The sequence below is a fragment of the Cyprinodon tularosa genome, unplaced genomic scaffold (assembly GCF_016077235.1).
Source record: "Cyprinodon tularosa strain WSP-4 unplaced genomic scaffold, ASM1607723v1 ctg68, whole genome shotgun sequence".
Classification (NCBI taxonomy): domain Eukaryota; kingdom Metazoa; phylum Chordata; class Actinopteri; order Cyprinodontiformes; family Cyprinodontidae; genus Cyprinodon; species Cyprinodon tularosa.
The window spans coordinates 1,314,585-1,332,106 of NW_024039429.1; the positions used below are offsets into that span (position 1 = coordinate 1,314,585).

General features: G+C 36.2%; 1 long non-coding RNA gene across 1 annotated transcript; it reads left to right on the top strand.

The window, feature by feature from the left end:
• Nucleotides 1-6,222: 6,222 nt before the first annotated feature.
• On the top strand, nucleotides 6,223-15,777 carry LOC119771553. The gene is made up of 3 exons (XR_005279158.1): nucleotides 6,223-6,600; nucleotides 14,656-14,762; nucleotides 14,958-15,777. It is a non-coding gene; the product is annotated as an uncharacterized LOC119771553 (long non-coding RNA).
• The last annotated feature ends 1,745 nt before the right edge of the window (nucleotides 15,778-17,522 follow it).

Here is a 17,522-nt window from a genome sequence, read left to right on the forward strand (position 1 = left end):
ACTCCTAGAAAAGATGTCTATATACATTTAGCAGCTCTTTCACACTAAGTTAGAAGGTATTTCACCTCCTGCATGCTGTTTTCTTTTCCAGTCAGAACAACCTTTTAAATTGCATTTTTTTGCTACAGCATTACTAAAGCCTTTGTGTTTAATCAATGTAACTGTTTTTTTTCTCCCCAGGCATTAATCATCATTCTGGAGTTTCTTGTGAAAATAAACTCAACCGTCATTCATTGTTGATATTTTTTACAGATTCCAAACAGGAGGAGAGAAAATCATCAGGCTTTATCAGTAAAAACCTGAGCTTTATCTATATGTATTTAGAATTCTAAAACCTTCTAAATAATTGAAAATAAAAAGTAAATGTTGCAGCAAATAAACATTTTCAATTTGCTGTTTCCCCTCACACATCCTCTAAACATGGTTTATTCGAAAATACTGGACAGGCCATGCAAGGAAACTGAAGATTTCACTATACTCTCCTGGGATGTATTATAGGGAATAGCAATGAAGCAACAGCAGCATTTCTGTAGCCTGGCACATAAATCATTTATTAAGGTTCCAGCATTATGTTTACATGTGTAACATTTGACCTATGTATTTGCTTAATTTTATATATATAATGAAATATACAGGTGCTGGTCATAAAATTAGAATATCATGAAAAAGTAGATTGATTTCAGTAATTCCATTTAAAAAGTGAAACTTGTATATTATATTCATACATTACATACAAACTCATATATTTCAGATGTTTATTTTGTTTAATTTTGATGATTACAAATGACAACAAATGAAAATCTCAAATTCATCATATCAGAAAATTAGAATATTACTGAAGACCAATAAAAACAAAGGATTTATAGAAATGTTGGCCAACTGAAAAGTATGAACATGAAAAGTATGAGCATGTACAGCACTCAGTATTTAGTTGGGCCTCCTTTGGCCTGTATTACTGCAGCAATGCGGCGTGGCATGGAGTCGATCAGTCTGTGGCACTGCTCAGGTGTTATGATAGCCCAGGTTGCTCTAATAGTGGCTTTTAGCTCTTCTGAATTGTTGGGTCTGGTGTATTGCATCTTCTTCTTCACAATACCCCATAGATTTTCTATGGGGTTAAGGTCAGGAGAGTTTGCTGGCCAATTAAGAACAGGGATACCATGGTCCTTCAACCAGGTACTGGTAGCTTTGGCACTGTGTGCAGGTGCCAAGTCCTGTTGGAAAATGAAATCTGCATCTCCAAAAAGTTGGTCAGCTGCAGGAAGCATGAAGTGCTCTAAAACTTCCTGGTATGTGGCTGCGTTGACCCTGGACCTCAGAAAACACAATGGACCAACACCAGCAGATGACATGGCACCCCAAACCATTACTGACTGTGGAAACTTTACACTGGACTTCAAGCAACGTGGATGAAGTGCCTCTCTTCTTTTCGTCCAGACTCTGGGACCTTGATTTCCAAAGGAAATGCAAAATTTACTTTCATCAGAGAACATGACTTTGGACCACTCACCAGCAGTCCAGTCCTGTTTCTCTTTAGCCCAGGCAAGACGCTTCTGACGCTGTCTGTGGTTCAAGAGTGGCTTGACACAAGGAATGCGACAGCAGAAACCCATGTCTTTCATACGTCTGTGTGTGGTGGTTCTTGAAGCACTCACTCCAGCTGCAGTCCACTCTTTGTGAATCTCCCCCACATTTTTGAAGGGGTTTTGTTTCACAATCCTCTCCAGGGTGCGGTTATCTCTCTTGCTTGTACACTTTTTTCGACCACATCTTTTCCTTCCCTTCGCCTCTCTATTAATGTGCTTGGACACTGAGCTCTGTGAACAGCCAGCCTCTTTAGCGATGACCTTTTGTGTCTTGCCCTCCTTGTGCAAGGTGTCGATGGTCGTCTTTTGGACAACTGTCAAGTCAGCAGTCTTCCCCATGATTGTGTAGCCTATAGAACTAGACTGAAAGACCATTTAAAGGCTTTTGCAGGTGGTTTGAGTTAATTAGCTGATTAGAGTGTGGCACCAGGGGCCATCAATTTTGAACCTTTTCACAATATTCTAATTTTCTGATATGATGAATTTGAGATTTTCATTTGTTGTCATTTGTAATCATCAAAATTAAACAAAATAAACATCTGAAATATATGAGTTTGTATGTAATGTATGAATATAATATACAAGTTTCACTTTTTAAATGGAATTACTGAAATCAATCTACTTTTTCATGATATTCTAATTTTATGACCAGCACCTGTATGTATTTTTACAGTAGATGAAATAAACATTGAACATGGCACAAATTTTCTCTGTAAATATATATCTAGAGTTGCTATTGACTCAGCAGATGTTGGTAACAATCAAGTGAAATATATTTACCGAGAAAAATGGTGTTGTGCTCTATACTTATTTCAACCTCTGTATGCATATATATATATATATATATATATATATATATATATATATATATATATATATATATATATATATATATATATATATATATATATATATATATATATATATATATATATGAACAAACGTTCTTCTTTGTGATTTAAACATCTCTAACTTGGATTAATCCATCCACAACACTTTTTTCCAGTCTTCCTCTGTCCAATGTCTGTGTTCTTTTGTCCATCTTAATCTTTTTCTTTTATTGGTCAGTCTCAGATATGGCTTTTTCTTTGCCACTCTGCCCTGAAACCCAGAATCCTGCAGTCGCCTCTTCACTGAAGATGTTGACACTGGTGTTTTGCGGGTAATATTTAATGAAGATGCCAGTTGGGGACCTGTGAGTCGTCTGTTTCTCAAACTAGAGACTCTAATGTACTTATCTTCTTGCTCAGTTGTGCAACGCGGCCTCCCACTTCTTTTTCTACTCTGGTTACAGCATGTTTGTGCTGTCCTCTGAAGGGAGTAGTACACACCGTTGTAGGAAATCTTCAGTTTCTTAGCAATTTCTCACATGGAATAGCCTTCATTTCTAAGAACAAGAATAGACTGTCAAATTCTAGATAAAAGTTCTCTTTTTCTGGCAATTTTGAGCTTTAATTGACCCCACAAATGTGATGCTCCAGAAACTCAATCTGCTCAAAGGAAGGTCAGTTTTGTAGCTAAACTATTTTCAGATGTGTGAACATGATTGCACAAGGGTTTTCTAATCATCAATTAGCCTTCTGAGCCAATGAGCAAACACATTGTACCCAAGGAACACTGGAGTGATAGTTGCTGGAAATGGGCCTCTATACACCTATGTAGATATTGCACCAAAAAACAGACATTTGCAGCTAGAATAGTCATTTACCATATTAGCAATGTATAGTGTATTTCTTTAAAGTTAAGACTAGTTTAAAGTTATATATAGATAGATAGATATAGATAGATATATGTCTATATCTATATATATATAGATATATATATTTAAAGTTCAGTTTAGTTTACTGTGATTAAACACATGGAATATTGATAAAGCACACAGAAAAATAGAAGAGCTGGAAGCATCAACTACTGCTATGCTGAGCATCCAGGTTGTGAAAATCTGAGAAGCATTATTCCCACTTTCCAAATCTGCTTGACACAATTAATCAGTTTATAGTTCAGGAGCTGACAAGGGATTCCTGATTAAACTCAGGTATGGTCTGAAAGTATAAAGTTTGGAATGAAGACATGTTCATCATTATCTTTTCCCCCTGGAGTGTTTGCTGGATGTTTTTGCTTTTTTATTTTTAGACATGACAAATGCAAAGACACTGAAGAAAAGTGCTGTAAGTGACAGATAAAATAAATTACACTATTTATCTTGTCCGTATGGCCCAAGTCAAGGAGGGAGACAGGTGATAGAGATAACTGCATTTTTAAGTCAGGTTGTTTGAAACACTGATGATTAGTTGGTGCCTGGCCTGCAGAAGTGGGCTTTTTATTTTAAAAAAGGGGTTTCCTTCAAAAATAAATCTCTGTACAGAAGGGTGTAACAAGAAGGCTGCTTTTTTAACCAAATAATAACTTAATATCCTGTACTAAGAGATTTGCTGTGATTCAATGTAAATGTCACATTGTAGTTTTTCATATTCGTATTGGATCTGAGTGCCAAACTATGTCCTGGAATTCAGAGATGGGAAGTAACGAAGTACAAATACGTCATTACTGTACTCAAGTAGATTTTTCTGATATTTTTACTTTACTTTACTACTTATTTTTATGGCGACTTTTTACTTCTACTCCTTACATTTTTACACAAATATCTGTACTTTCTACTCCTTGCATTTTTAAAAATTGGCTCGTTACTTTAGTTTTGAATCATTTCAATGGAGTTACCGTTATTATTTTTCACGTCATCAATACCAAATTCAATCTAATTGGATGGGAATCTACGTTGCATTTGACGCACCACTACAAGATGAATCGACAGATTCGGCGGTATTCATTCGCGGCAAATCATTGCAGCTTGGTGGCGGTGGCGTTAGCATAATAGTATGGACGACGAGATGATTGAAAATGAACACAACGGAGATCTAGTCCTATTGGCAGACATCCATTTAAAATGTAGGCAACGGCATGAAAAAAGTGGTTTCTACTTTTACTTTTATACTTTAAGTAAATTTACAAGCCTGTACTTTGTTACTTTTACTTGAGTAAAGAAGTTTAATCAGTACTTCCACTTTTACCAGAGTATTTTTTAACACAAGTATCTGTACTTTTACTCAAGTACGGAAAGTGAGTACTTTTGCCATCTCTGCTGGAATTTGATATTTGAAGCTAAGGGTGAACAGATGAAGACTTTTTTTCCTTGTCGGGGAATTTTAATGGCATGTATGGCACATAAAAAAAACTTAACATTTAAATTTCAGCAGTGCACGTTTAAAGGTCTGGGTTTTTCTGTTAAACCTAATAAACAACTCTTAATCCCAGTTCATCCAAATTTAAGTTTCCTCTTTTTAGGCATATAATAGTTTACATAAAACTAAGTAACTTTTCATAATCAAATATATACTTTTATCTTTCAGGTTTTATCATGATTTCTTTTCTTCTTGCTCTCTGTTGTCCCCTTCACCAGTCTGCTTTCCCCTAGCTTCTATTCTCCTCTATGCACACCTGCTCCCTATCAGCTGATTACTCAAGTCTTTGTTCTGTCTAACATACTTACCTTTGCTGTGCATTTCCTCAGTGCTTGTTTCTCTTCATTTCTTCAATCGCCATGTGTCTTTCTCCCTGGCATCTCCTGGTTTTGATTCGTAGTTTACTGTTTCTTGATTTTTGTTTCTGTTGCCACCTACATCGCATTAAATCTAAAAGAGCTAATCTCAGTCCTCATCAGACTTCCACCAAACCTGACTTTGAATCTGGTATTTCTATTTTTATAATAGCCATTTCAGCACCTGGAAGACTTGAAAATACTTCATCTTGTTAAAAAAAAGAAATGTGCATGCCTTCCATGGAGTACTCGCAAAAAAAATAATTTTCTCCAACTCTCCAACAGTAAAATCAAAAAACCATATTCATGGCAAATTCTATCATCATGTGCATGGTTAGTTGACAGTCGTTGTACATGGCTATGTCTGCATTCTCTCTTTAAGAGACTATTTGAGTGCAGCCATATCTCCTCATGCTCTGGAGCCCCTCTAAGTGTGCTTTACATGTTTTCTGTAGCCAACAATTGTGAACACTCAACCTATAAAGACTAAGAAAGATTTCAAAAGATACAGTTTTTATAACAAGGCTTGAGGTGGTTTAGGAGGTGGAGGATGACAAATTGTGAAGAGCTTGTATTTTGAGACGGTGCTTGTTAACACAACAAATGGGGTGCAGGAACTGTTTGCAGCCCTATTTGTTACAAACGTGCTCTAACTGCATATAGGTTTCATAAAAGGAGTAATAGAACAAGCGATGATTTCATCCAAAAACATTTGGTCAATGCAATGATGTCATACCTTAAGTTCTGTTGATGTCCTTCTGAAGGGTAAGAAAGTTTGTTATGGAGAAAGGAAATCATGTGTGAATACATTTACATTTTGTGAAAACCATTTGTCTTACTTTAAACTTTTAATTAGTGACCGAAAAATGTACAATTGTGCACCGTTTTGTTTTTTTCCAGCTGCCGCCACTCATAGCTTGTTGACAAGTTGAACATAGCTTTAGAGAAACGAAGTGGGGGGGGAGCGTGGACCCTGTTATTTTGTCTGTGTCAGTTGTTTGATGCAGTAACAGAGAAAAGTTAGGAAGACTGAAGTGTATGTGTGTCCGGGGAGGGAAGGGGTCTGGTCCTTGAATTCAGGAAAGCGAGGGTGCCTTTTCAGCCGAGCGATGGTGTGGCTTGGCTGTGGAAAATAAACAGCAGACCTGAAGAATCAATTCTCTGTGGCTGTCAGAGGACTGTCAAACTCCACTCCATGATGGACAGTCTGGATGTTCACAGTCTATTTGCCTCTAGGCTGTGGAGCGGCGAGTAAGTGAACCGTGCGGGACAGAGCACAGACAATATGAAGAGGGAGTGCAGAGCAATATTTGCTGTTGCCGTGCTAGATCAGCATAAACGTCAAGGCCGGTCTCCTGTGGCCCGAGGAGAGTCCTGGAGGAGCTCCAGGCCTGGATGTGGGTGTCTTGGTATCTGAAGGTGCGTCAATACGTTTAACTGTTTGCAGTGTCATACATATTTGTCTGTGCGGTTAAGCTAAATGGCAATATAAATCAGCCTTGAAATTTTAATTAACCCAATCCATTTACTTATGGTCTGATTTGTTGTTGGAAGTGAGCAGCCAAGATACAATTACATAAAATCTAGGATAAAGACAGTGCTACATCAAACAATTGAAAGCTTGCTTTGTTTTATGGAAAAATGTAGATTAGCTTAAATGTTGTTTTTAAATAACTACAAAACTGAGCATCAAAATAGATAGAGTCAAGAATTCTGTAGACTGGTAAACATTTAAAATGTACTTTTAAAATGGTCCTTCAGGACCTTTAGATTTGTTTATTTTGTACAGTATAGATGCACAAATAGATTGCTCGCTGTCCTGTTTTAGTTAACACTGGCAGCTTCTGCATGTTATATTTCTGTTTTAAGTTGCTACTTTGCATTTCCAATTTGAATCCCCTTCTAAGAGCCAGACATCCCAATTTTAACTCATTCCACTTCCTTTCATACCTCTCTACTTTAAGGTATAGAGGAGGATTTTTGCAAATTTTTTAAAAGACCAGCCTTCTCTACATGCTCATGCTCAACCCTGCACCCGCTCTCGAGAGGGAACGCTCATTAAACATGTGTGAGAGCATGCACAAGCCCATTTCTCATTGTGCACACTCTGTTTAGAAGTTGCTGTTTGTATCGGTCATACAAGCTTTCTTTCCAAAAGATTAGCAATTTTTCCACCATGTCAGACTCACCACCAGTAAGTGAAAATGAGGCATGTAGGACGGCTTTATGTAAACATATCACCAGAATGATTGACAATTAGGAGGACAACTTTTTTAGATTATCCATTCAGAAAAAGAACATCCTCCACTATACCTTTACTTATACTGTCTCTGACCCCAATTTGGTTCAATTTACCCTTTTGATTTATATATATGATATAACATCTGTAGTGTACTTCTTACACTATAAGGCTTGTTTACCTGGTGAGACACTTTGCATGTGACATTTATTGCCGCTCGCCGACACACTAAAAACCAGACCAAGCAAATCGAACACTGAGTGATGCATTTCTCATAGGGTAAACTAATTGATCACAGATGATCCAGATCATTCTAACAATATACTACAACATGAAAACCAAAATACCTCTAAACAACCCCTGCTTCCAAGGTTTGGCTACATGATTCCAATATATAATACTATATATATACTATACTATTAATTGGAATTACGTAGCCACATTTCTTTACATAAAAAGTTGAATATTGCTTAAAACATCTTAAAGTTTTCAGTTGTCAAATCAGGTGTAACCTATCTTATTGATAAGTGTGAATCTGTACAGGTTTGGTATGAAACAGATGGCTCTACTGTATTTTAAACCAAAAAAGGGTTGATTCACCAAAACCATGAAAACTACAAAAGCAAGTGGCAAAGTGATCTACTCATTCCTTTGACATCTGTAGCTTTATACTGTAGAGAAGCAATTTCTGGGAAAATAAAAAATTGAGTGTACTGAAATTATTTAATTTATCTAAACAAACCATAAAACAAAAGCTTTGTAAACAATAGTAACAGGAACAAGTGCGAAAGGTTAACTAAAACAAAACGTATACACATATCTTATTTCAGGGACTAAAATTAAAATATTATTGGCAGAAAATAGTTTTATTGTACCTACTCAAAAAGGGGGAAAAACTCCTTTTTTTAAAACAGTTTTTACTTATTTTTGTTCTCTTTTCAGCATCGTCTAAAAAGGCAATTGACAAGAGACACCAATGACCAATTTTGGCTTCTTTTTAACTATCTTTTGTGTTTATACAAATGGTAATGAGACCTAAAGGCTAAGAAACCTAATTTCCAATGATCAAATGTCTTTCTTGAATACATAAAAACCAGGATTTGAAACCTCTAACTAGCCATAAAAAAAATCAGTTTACGTCCCATGTTTGAAAGGTTGTCTGTAGAAAACTGCACGATATTAAACAGAACCTCATCATCTCATAACATTTTTTTACTGTTCCACAACCTAATATTTCTTGGATAGCCGACTTCATTTGCACGTTATACCAGCACATCTGACACTGCCCTTATTAAAGCTGCATTACCCTGTCTACCTTTACTGCCTCCTCGGCAAGCTGATTTGCAACTCAAGTCTTTTACAAGTTCTTTTTTTAATAACCTATGTCAAGACTGAATTCATAATTGACTGCTGTGTTCTACACTATTATAGGGGGAGTCTGGAACTACTCCATTTTAGGCAGCCTTCATCTCACGTGAACAAAATCCCAATCACTCTTTTAAGTAGAGTTTTTGCAAACAACACACTCCCTTTGTATGAGAACATTTTGGTAGAAGTATAAAAGAGAAAGACAAGGTTTAATAGATGCAAAGAGTTTATTAGAATGAAATCCTGGGGAAAGAACTGGTTTCTGTGGTTGATTTATGCACATAGTGCTTTATAGCACTGACCTGAAGGTAAAAGATTAACATGGTTATTTTCCCAGGAAGTGTGGAGAGTGCAAAATGTTAGAGTAGCTGCTCTTTTCTAGATCTGTTTAAGCCCTGGATGGCAGGAATCCAGCCCAGATAAACCTTATTCAGACCTAACTGATAAGTCAAATGATGAGCTGAATTAGAACCGGAAATCTTAAACATAACCATGAAAATGTAAAAGAAAATAAATAAATAAAAAACTTGGCATGTTTCATGAACCATACATGGTAGGGGCAATCACTTCAGCAATGTTAGGCATGCTGTACATTATTTTCCCTCAGCATTCACATCTGATGCTCTACCTCCTTCAACAGATTGATGACAAAGATCTCAAACTGATGAAACCAAATAAAAATAGTACAAAAAGAGCTTAAAGTGAAAAATAAATATGAAAATATAAAAAAGCTTTGTATCTAAATCTACAAATAAATAACATCTAAAACTAATAGCACCCGAAGAAAAAGTTCAAAACATAATTTATTGCAAAAAAAAAATGAAAATACATAAGGATGTTATTGAAACCTTGTCTAATTTTGCTTCTTCATTATTTTGAATACTTTTAAAATGATGCAAAGCAACTTTTTTTTTCAAATCTCAAAATAATAATATGATATTACTAGCAAGTAACCCCCCCCCCCCCCCCCCCCCCCCCCCCAAAAAAAATTTAAAGTGACTACGACTATAGAGTCACTCAAAGCAAGGCTCTTAATCCTTAATGATGATGAAGCTTTGTGATTAGCTTTGGAGACAGCAAAGTACAACCTATCAATTAAATGTTAGTGAATAAAATGATATAACTTCCTGATGTTAAATGCAGTTTAGTGGCCATTAAAAACTAGAAAAAAAACATTTGAATATAATTGGGCCCCACTTTTGAGAAACATAAAAACTATTAGACAAAGAGTAAAAGGGTGTTGCGTGTTAAAGATTATTAATTAGCTTAAAAAAACAAATTAAACAGCACAGTAAACAGTCTACATTTCTTTTAGTCAGTCTGGGAAAAAAATCTCACTTTTGTATAATTGCAATTCCAACCACAAATACTTGACTACAGCTGTTTCTTTTAACTGAATATGAAGCCCCACTGGATGCTTTGCTTTAGGTCTCAATAAGCTGCACTAATTAGGTTAATTAAATCACAATATTTTCAACACAACTGTTATAAGAGGGCAAAGGAAAAGAAAGGAGATAAAAAATACTTTTTTCAGCCAGTTTGCATTGCTATTGTTTAATTAGCATATTTGGAATGTTTTATGCACTTCAGGCAATGCTAGCTGGGTCAGGGGTCTCTTTTGCTGTTGTTTTGTGTTAGATGATGAAACGCTTGGGAGCCATTGTTTTGGATCAACTAGCGAGATATATAATTAGCAAGTGGTTAGAAAAAATTGATATTTACATACAGTGTATAAAAACAATCCTTTTTTTCTGATAATGCATCATTAAATAGACAAAATTTTTCTTAAAGCAAACGCTTTCTTGTAGGATAGAAGTTTAAACAGATGAATATTATAATTTTTGAGAAAGATAACATGAGTTCACTGCAACCATCTAATAGGTAATACTGTATTATAGTTGCAATCCTATTGCTGTATATTTAAGGTGGTACATCTCTATTTGTCTGTCTGTCCATCAATCCATCCTCTGATTAAGATAGTCAACAGTTGCATTTGTGGTTTTATCTTTCAGAATATGTCATGTAAAAACTTGGTTGTTTCTCCTTGGGCAGCTTGCATGGTCACAGTCCAAAGATACACATGCAGCTTGTCAAGACTGGTGGTGTTCAGGGAGCAGAATTATCGTGGACTGTTCTCTGCAGAGCCTTCTTCTTTGTTTGTATCACAGCAGTTTACTGTGACAGAGCATTCATGCTCCATTGCTCAGGTCTAAGTGCTCAGCTTGCCTTGGGGTGTCTGAGTTGTGCAACGTAAGATGCTAAATCCTACTGTGTCTGATGGCTATTGATTAGATATTCACATTCCACCTCCTCCCAAGGAGAAAGCAGCTTTCACCACGACTCTCACTTACAGTAATATTCTTTTTCCCCATCCATTGTTGTGCTTCTACAAATTTAATCTTACAACGGTATATCAGTGTCCAGTGTTTTATGCAAAATACAACCACAGCTTTTTGCTTATTCTCCGCCTCTTCTTAGTATAATAAGTACCTCAGGTGAAATAAGTATTGAACACGCCACCATTTTCCTCAGTAAATATATTTCTAGAGGTGTTATTGACATGACATTTTCACCAGACGTCAGTAACAATGCATGCAATCAAAACATTCAAAGAAATCAAACCACTGATGTCCAGAAATGAACTTATATGTAATAACATCGAATGGCACAGGGGAAAAGTATTGAACACATTCCCTTTTCAAGGGCTATGTGTTTTTTTTTCTTCCTTCCTCAGTCTTGTATTAGCTTTGTTTACACTGGCGGCAATTGTATAACTCTATGACCAAAATTATTCCTTCTAGGACTGCATTATGTTTGGCAGCATATATAATATTCATATCTCTATTGCAGGACATAGTCTCAGTGAGTCATTTCAAAGCATGCTCACCCAGCCTTGTTTGAGCACATCTAGAGAAAAAATAGCATAAATATATATTCCTCAATTTACCAAGCAGAGCCTTGTTTTTTGGCGTGACCCAATTGTGCATCTCAGTCAGCCCCAAGTTCTCTATTCAGCTTAAAGCTCAAGTTAGTGTTACCTAAATAAGTAGGTCAGTCAAGTTTTCAAATATTAAATTTGGTGGTTCAGAAAATAAATGCATTTATGGCAAAGCAGCCATTTTACTTATATTAAATTCAGGTTGTTTGTATTTTTATTGTACCTCTCCAAACTATTAACAATCTTTAAACCTATTACATTTAGCATAGCTATAAAGTTAGAGAAAACGGATACACAGGTTGACCATTTATTCACAGCTGAAGATCTGAAATGTGCAAGTATGAATTCAGACTCCTAAATCAAATTTGTTGAAATTGTTGATGAGCACGTACTGTAGGACGGCCTTATATATATATATATATATATATATATATATATATATATATATATATATATATATATATATATATATATATATATATATATATGTATATATTTCTTTTAGCAGGTAAAGAGTACATGGAGTCTTGTCCCTTTTTCACGACGGCACCATTATCCTATTACCGTGCAAACTTTAATTTAGGACAGAAAGGAGGCAATTGATTTTGATGTAACATTGAAACAATGTTCCATCCATCCATCCATCCATCCATCCATCCATCCATCCATCCATCCATCCATCCATCAGTCCATCCATCCATCCATCCATCCATCCATCCATTTCCGCTTATCTGGGTCGGTTTGCGGGCTTAGCAGCTTCAGTAGGGAGGCCCAGACTTCCCTCACCCCTGCCACTCGGGTCAGCTCCTCCAGGGGAATCCCAAGGCATTCCTAGTCCAGCCGAGAAACGTAATCCCTCCAGCGTGTCCTGGATCTCCCTCTGGGTCTCCTCCTTGTGGGACCTGCCTGGAACACCTCTCCAGGGAGGCATCCAGGAGGCATCCTAACCAGATGCCCGGCCCACATCAACTGGCTCCTCTCGATGTGGAGGAGCAGTGGCTCTACACTGAGTCCTCCCCAGATGACTGAGCTCCTCACCCTATCTCTAAGGGAAAGCCCAGAGACACTATGGAGGAAACTTTTTAGCCACTTGTATCCCAACATTGGATTACCATTGAATTATGATGCAAAAAAGAGAGCTGAATTAATGTTAAATCCTTTCTAGGTTGAACATTAGCAGATGTTGGATATTGATTATTAACCAACACAACTTAAAAACACTAAATGACAACATCAGATTGATGTAAAAAAATGTCAGGTTTAACTGACATTAGCTTTTGACATTGTATCAATGTCAGCTTTTAGTTGTCCTACATTGATAAAGTACAATGTTGAAAGCCAAATAAACCAAGAACCAACATTAATACAACATAGTCTGTCTGCTGGGTAGGTGACCAGAGCAAACTGTTAATCTAGTTGGCATTAAGGATGACTTTTCTGCCTCTGTTGCATTTCCTTTTGCCACTGTTTAATAAAGGCTAAATGTTTGGTGAAGATGGCTTACACTTTTGCATGGCTAACATTTGTACTGTCTCCCAGTATGATTATATAATTATCTTTATAACACCCAAAGTCTAATAATGAAGTTGTGCAAACCATACAATTCTGCATTTGTTTATTTAATTTGGATAATTTAGCCGTTGATTTGTGATTAAAAGTTAAAGGTTATTCATACATTTAATATTTTTCCAAGTAACTTTCTGCTCTTCAGTTAGGATACTTTGCATTATTATCATCATGTTGTCTTGATGCATTCTCTTTTTCCCTGCAGCATTTAATTCCTCTGTTTAACATTAACATGTCACTTCTGTATCTTCATTCTGGGACACAGCAAGCACTCAGGACATAATTGCCCCCCACTGGGGAGATGTGAAACCATGCTGTGTATCATTCCTGATCATGTTAATATATGGAGATCCGTCTTTGCAAATTAATTATGAGACATCCCCCCCACCCCACACACACACACACTCTCTCCTCTTAGGGAGGTCTAAACTTAGCGGACCATGCGTTCAACTAAGCTCGTATTCATGTGGATTGCAAAAAGCCAAGGCTAAGGGACAAAAACTGTTAACAAAAACCAAAGGATGAATTGTCAAGGATTGGGAAAGGACCTGTAGTGAAACATATGAAAAGAGACAGAAAATAAACTCAAGATGCATAGGAAACAGGTCGACTTGACTTGAACAATTTTCTCTGACAAGAAAGGTCACAAAAATTGCCTGATGCTTATTCTGCCCAGAAACCCGCTTCCTCAAATAGCCAGGCAGTGTGAAACTAAGTGGCAGTAAAAGTAATTTAGGAGTCAAATATTGCAGCTAAGCTATTTAAAGCTGAAATGTGAATAAAAAATCCACAGCCTTAAGTTACAATCAAAACTGGAATCCATAATTTTTATTTGCTTAGTTTATCTCCATGCTTCATTTTACTGTGTGTATTTACAACAGCTACCCCATGCTGTATTTCATCCTTTATCCTTTTAGTTAGAAATACAGGTGTAATCTATTTCTTTCAGGTGAAAGCTGACATATATGTATATCAATAGAAGCTCAAAAGATTTGTTTTTGCATGAAGTGCTTGTCCAACACATTCTGAGAAACAGGGATGCTTGAAAGCGACTGGCGTCATGCATGTTTCTGTGACAGTACAGAAACAGATTGAAAAGAGGGTAGCTTATTTCTGGTTTCCTCTGTGAATGCAGTGTTGAATGTGTTGGGAATCTCCGATTACTCTTGTACATGCGTGCCACAGATTGTGTGGGACTTCACAATGAATGTCGGAGAGCATCTGCCTGTGTGAAAGAGGTGAAAATTATTGTTGGTGCGTTAAGGTGTACGAGGAATCATGTAAACTGTCTACATGAGTTATTGTTAGAGAAAGAATTACATGCAGTCTTCAAGTTAGGTGAACATATTTTTTGAATTTGCAGAGTTGAGTGTGTGCTTCTATTTCTCATGTGCATAAGTGTGTGGGTGCATGGACTGCCCATCCGTGTGCTGGAGGCCTGCCCAGAAGCCTCCCAGGACATTCTCTCAGGTGATTTAGGAAGCTATTGATTTCATATTCTTTCTTTGTTTTTCCGCTTTCTCATAAATAGCAGATCAAACCTGCTATAGCCTCTGTTTGTTTTGTTCTCTTTCTCCTGCGGGCTATTTACTCTGACATTTCCTCCTCCATCCTTGTTACATGGTGCAAGAAAAATCATTTTTCTCTCTTTTTTTTTTTTTCCAGAATCTTTGCAGACTCTTGCAGCGTAAAGCAGCAGCCGTGATGATAAAGAGCCTGACACAAATGAAACATCACGGATGAAAAGCTTTTGATGAGCCCATTATGACTGTCATTGCAAAAGTTAGAAAAAATAGTAAAAAGAAAAGAACAAATATTTATACAGTGTTTGTGATAATTCCCTTTTCCAGTGGGACAGTGCATAATGTTGAGGTTGTCTCTGCTATAGTAAAATAAACAAAATCATGTTTAGGCGTCCATTGCTCTTTAGTCATGGTTAAAAAAATTTGTTCGTTTTTAATGTTTTCCTGTTGTCCAGTATGTTCTTGTCATTTCCCATATAATTTTATTTTTTGTTCCGTCAGATGTTTTTTTATTTTAGCTATAAATGTTATGTTTGTTCTTTGTTGCTCGTTTTAGTTTTCTGTTTGGGATTTGGTTTTTGTGTTTACTTTTATTGTTTATATAGGTATCTCCCCAGTTTTAGCGGGTTACCACAAATAAAACTTTGATTGATCAATTTACAGTAATCACTTTGGGGAGTGGTAATCTAGTGGTTAGGGCAGTGCGCTTGGGTCCCAGAAGTTCTTATTTCAAGCCCCACTCCCACAGACTGCCACTCCTTGCTCTCTGAGCAAAACCTTCAACCCCACACTGCTGCCCGGGTGCCGCAAAATAGCAGCCCACTGCTCCCCAAGGGGATGGGTTAAATGCAGAGAGTTAATTGTTTTTCTTTGTACTTGTGACACTGTAATGACAATAAAGCTCAATTCTATTCTATTTTAACTTATTTTTGAGTAAATTGGCAAAGTACAAGGCACTAAAGATGTCGGGAGAGGTAATTCCTCAAAGCATATTTAAAAGGTACGGCCACAAATGAACCTTTTTTTTTTCTTTTTTTTATGAGAAGAATGCTTTGCATCTTCATCCACTCTAATATACTACACTACCTTTAGTGAGTCTGTAGATTAGATTTTAATACAATCCAGTGATAATCAAAAACCTAAAAGGTTTTCAATTACATGTATAGCCAGTCGACTTATTAAAGTGATTTTTAGACTTTTTATTTTATTTATTTATTGTCTGTCTCTGGAAAATATTGCTTTTATGGGGCTCTTCCAAAATCGAAGGATTAGTTAAATAGAGATTTAACAGCCATGCATCTTCCAACAATCAGCATTAAAGAGTGATACAGCTGAAATCTTTAGAAAAAACCCTGACACCTGTTAGAATGGAACTATAAACATGACAGAACCTTGCTAGGTTAAAGGAGATAATTCAATTCAATTCAATTCAGTTTATTTATATAGCGCCAAATTCACAACACATGTCATCTCAAGGCACTTTACAGTTCAACCAGATCATACAGTCAAATTGATACAAAGTTTTCTATCTAAGGAAAACCAGTTGATTGCATTGACTCATTGACTCAAATACAATCCCTCACACTAAGCATGCTTGTAGCGACAGTGAAGAGGAAAAACTCCCTTTTAACAGGAAGAAACCTCCAGCAGAACCAGGCTCAGTGTGAGCGGCCATCTGCCGAGGCCGACTGGGGTTCAAGGATACAGATAAAGATAAAGGATGTACTTGTGTGCAAAGATAATTTAGTATTTTCCTTTTGAAATAGAACACGGAAAAATTTAATTATTTTATTTACTGTTTTATTTTATATATGTCTGCAAATAAAAAAAAATACCTTGAGCTTTTTAATTTTAGTCTTCAGCTGTATCATTTATGTTGTTCATTCAGACTATGATGAGGGGAATCTGGGGAATTCGTTGTTAATTAAGTTGTTAATAAACCATTTTAAATTTCATACTTAGTTAATGCAGTCTTAAAGACATTTTCCTGTATATTTTATACATTTTCATCAGATTCTTGCTTTGCAGAGATTTCTGTGAAGATGTTTGTGGCTGTGAATTTATTCACGCTAAGATAAATGTAAATATGTAAATATTTTCTGGCTTTTGCAAGCTTTCCATCTGCCAACAGCATAAACATATATAACATATTCCTCAGGTAAACTAGGCCATATGGTGATAAACAAAAGAAATATGATTCATCAAAATAAGTTACCTTGTTTGGTTTTCTTCAGGGTTGATGCTTTAGTGGATCAATATGCTTGCAGGGAGATTTTTATGTGGTTCGTAGGTCAGTGTGAACAGTCTGAAGGGTAGCGGCCACACAGGCAAGACAAGGAAAGTTTTTTTGTATAGTATAATTCAGTACAAGGACAAAGCAAACTGCAGTGGAGAAACTTGTGGTTGTTGGGATATGCTTTTGAAGGTACAAACTATTTTTATATCCTCTTATCCTGAAAGGACAGCTTAAAGAAAGAAACTCTGACTCATTAATGTCATCCTTTAAATCTCAATTGTAAATAATAAAAATTGTTTTTTATTATTTACTGTAAGACAGAGGCTCAGAAAAACACAAAATCAAGTTGTTGTTTTTTTTATGGTTAATCTAAAGTCAACGCCAAGAATTTCAATATGACCTAAAATTCACAATTTATCTCTGTCTTAATTCTTTGGGGGAAAAAATAGATTAAAATACTTTTACAACAGG